The following is a 4,236-nucleotide window of genomic DNA, read 5'->3' as shown; positions in this document are numbered from 1 at the left end:
ATCATGGGGAGCGCCGAGATGATGAAGATGGCCACCGGTGAGGGATCCCCCCTCCGGCAGGGTGCCGGAATAGGGTCCCGATTGGTTTTTGGTGGCTACAGAGGCTTGCGGCGGCGGAACTCCCGATCTATGGTGCTCCTGGATGTTTTTGGGGTATATGGATATATATAGGCGAAAGAAGTTGGCAGGGGAGCCACAAGGGGCCCACGAGGGTGGGGGGTGCGCCCAGGGGGTAGGGCGCACCCTGGACCCTCGTGGCCACCTCGTTGCTTCCGTGACGTCTACTCCAAGTCTCATGGATTGCGTTTGTTCCAAAAATAACTCTCCCGAAGGTTTCATTCCGTTTGGACTCCGTTTGATATTCCTTTTCTGTGAAACACTGAAATAGGCAAAAAATAGCAATTTGGACGTTAGTCCCAAAAAATAATATAATAGTGTATAGTAAAGCCCATTAAACATCCAAAACGGATAATATAATAGCATGGAACAATAAAAAATTATAGATACGTTGGAGACGTACCAAGCATCCCCAAGCTTAATTCCTGCTCGTCCTCGAGTAGGTAAATGATAAAAACAGAATTTTTGATGTGGAATGCTACCTAACATATTTATCCATGTAATTCTCTTTATTGTGGCAAGAATATTCAGATCCTAAAGATTCAAGATAAAAGTTTAATATTGACATAAAAATAGTAATACTTCAAGCATGTTAACCAAGCAGTTTATGCCTTATCAAAATAACATAGCCAAAGAAAGCTTATACCTACAAAATCATATAGTTTGACCATGCTTCATTTTCGTCACACAAAATGCTCCCATCATGCACAACCCCGGTTTCAGCCGAGCAATTGGTTCATACTTTTTAACGCGCTTGGACTTTTTCAACCCTCATGCAATACATGAGCGTAAGCCATGGATATAGCACCATGGGTGGAGTAGAGTATGATGATAGGGATTAGGTGAGAGAATAAAAAAGGAGAAAGTCTCACATTGACGCGGCTAATCAACGAGCTGTGGAGATGCGCATCAATTGATGTCAATGCGAGGAGTAGGGATTGCCATGCAACGGATGCACTAGAGCTATAAATGTATAAAAGCTCATCAAAAGAAAGTAAGTGGGTGTGCATCCAACTTGCTTGCTCACGAAGACCTAGGGCATTTTGAGAAAGCCCATCATTGGAATATACAAGCCAAGTTCTATAATGAAAAATGCCCACTAGTATATGAAAGTGACAACATAGGAGACTCTCTATCATGAAGATCATGGTGCTACTTTGAAGCACAAGTGTGGAATAAGTATAGTAACATTGTCCCTTCTCTCTTTTTCTCTCATTCTTTTCTCTTCTTTTTTGGTGATCTTCTTTGGCCTCTTTTTTTTATTTGGGCCTCTTTGACCTCTTTTGTTTTTCATAAAGTCTAGAGTCTCATCCCAACTTGTGGGGGAATCATAGTCTCCATCATCCTTTCCTCACATGGGACAATGCTATGAAGATCATCACACTTTTATTTATTTACAACTCAAGAATTTCAACTCGATACTTAGAACAAAATATGACTCTATGTGAATGCCTCCGGCGGTGTACCGGGATATGCAATGAATCAAGAGAGACATGTATGAAAGAATTATAAAGGTGGCTTTGCCACAAATACGATGTCAACTACATGATCATGCAAAAGCAATATGACAATGATGGAGTGTGTCATAATAAACGGTTCGATGGACAGTTGCATGGCAATATATCTCGGAATGGCTATGAAAATGCCATAATAGGTAGGTATGGTGGCTGTTTTGAGGAAGATATAAGGAGGTTTATGTGTGATAGAGCGTATCGTATCACGGGGTTTGGATGCACTGGCGAAGTTTGCACCAACTCTGAAGGTGAGAAAGAGAAATGCACGGTACCGTAGAGGCTAGCAATGATGGAAGGGTAAGAGTGCATATAATCCATGGAGTCACATTAGTCATAAAGAACTCATATACTTATTGCAAAAGTTTATTATCCCTCGAAGCAAAGTACTACTACGCATGCTCCTAGGGGAAGGGTTGGTAGGAGTTAACCATCGCGAGATCGCGACCTCCACTCATAAGTAAGGAAATCAAGAACACCCCATGCTTCAAATTTGTCACACAACGTTCACCATACGTGCATGCTACGGGACTGGCCAACTTTAACACAAGTATTTCTCAATTTAATAATTACCCAGCTAGCATGACTCTAATATTACCACCTTTATATCTCAAAACAATTATCAAGTATCAAATTTCTCATAGTATCCAATGCACTTTATATGATAGTTTTTATTATACCCAACTTGGATGCCCATCATATTAGGACTAGATTCATAACCAAAGAAAATTACCATGTTATTCTAAAAGACTCTCAAAATAATATAAGTGAAGCATGAGAGATCAATAATTTCTATAAAATAAAACCACCACCGTGCTCTATAAATATATAAGTGAAGCACTAGAGCAAATGACAAACTACTCCAAAAGATATAAGTGAAAATCAATGAGTAGTCGAATAATTATGCAACTATGTGAAGACTCTATAACATTTAAGAATTTCAGATCTTGTTATTTTATCAAACAGCAAGCAAAACAAAATAAAATAAAATGACGCTCCAAGCAAAACACATATCAAGTGGTGAATAAAAATATAGCTCCAAGTAAAGTTACTGATAAACAAAGACGAAAGAGGGGATGCCATCCGGGGAATCCCCAAGCTTAGGCTCTTGATTGTCCTTGAATATTACCTTGGGGTGCCTTGGGCATCCCCAAGCTTAGGCTCTTGCTAGTCCTTATTCCATAGTCCATCGAATCTTTACCCAAAACTTGAAAACTTCACAACACAAAACTCAACAGAAAACTCGTAAGCTCCGTTAGTATAAGAAAATAAATCACCACTTAGGTACTGTTGTGAACTAATTCTAAATTCATATGGGTGTAATATCTAATATATTCCAACTTATCTATGGTTCATACCCTCTGATACTACTCGTGGATTCATCAAAATAAGCAAACAACACATAGAAAACAGAATCTGTCAAAAACAGAACAGTCTGTAGTAATCTGTAACTTTCGAATACTTCTGTAACTCCAAAAATTCTGAAATAATTTGATGGAAGTGAGTAATTTGTTTATTAATAATCTGCAAAAAGAATCAACCTAAAATCACTCTCCAGTAAAACATGGCAGCTAATCTCGTGAGCGCAAAAGTTTCTGTTTTTTACAGCAAGATCGCAAAGACTTCACCCAAGTATTCCCAAAGGTTCTAATTGGCACAAACACTAATTAAAACATAAAACCACATCTAATAAGAGTCTATATGAATTATTTATTACTAAACAGGAGCAAAAGCAAAGGACAAAAATAAAATTGGGTTGCCTCCCAACAAGCGCTAACGTTTAACGCCCTAGCTGGGCATGATAATTTCAATGATGCTCACATAAAAGATAAGAATTGAAACATAAAGAGAGCATCATGAAGAATATGACTAGCATATTTAAGTCTAACCCACTTCCTATGCATAGGGCTTTGTTAGCAAACAGCTTATGGGAACAATAATCAACTAGCATAGGAAGGCAAAACAAGCATAACTTCAAGATTTTCAACATATAGAGAGGAAACTTGATATTATTGCAATTCCTACAAGCATATATTCCTCCCTAATAATAATTTTCAGTGGCATCATGAATGAACTCAACAATATAACCATCACATAAAGCATTCTTTTCATGATCTACAAGCATAGAAAATTTATTACTCTCCACATAAGCAAAATTCTTCTCATTCGGAATAGTGGGAGTATCATAAGAGACTCGGATACTATAAATTGTTTCCACATTAAAAGAGTAATGTTCAGAAAAAGGGTAATCATAATCATGAAAAGTTTTACAAATATAATCATTACTACTTTTTATAGCATAAGTTTCATCACAATAATCATCATAAATAGGAGGCATGCTATCATCATAATAAATTTGCTCATCAAAACTTGGGAGGCTAAAAATATCATCTTCATTAAACATAGCATCCCCAAGCTTGGGACAAACATTAATTGCATCAAATATATTCTCAAACATGTCATTCTCAACAAACATAGCATCCCCAAGCTTGGGCCTTTTCATATCATAAGCATAATCACTCTCATCATTAATAGTATGGATAGCACCAATAGTGTAGCAATTATCATCATCACAATGAGTAATAGGAGCAACATCATTTGGGAGGGA

Source organism: Triticum dicoccoides, chromosome 1B (genome assembly GCF_002162155.2).
Source record: "Triticum dicoccoides isolate Atlit2015 ecotype Zavitan chromosome 1B, WEW_v2.0, whole genome shotgun sequence".
Taxonomy (NCBI): domain Eukaryota; kingdom Viridiplantae; phylum Streptophyta; class Magnoliopsida; order Poales; family Poaceae; genus Triticum; species Triticum dicoccoides.
Note: the sequence above shows the minus strand (reverse complement) of the source record.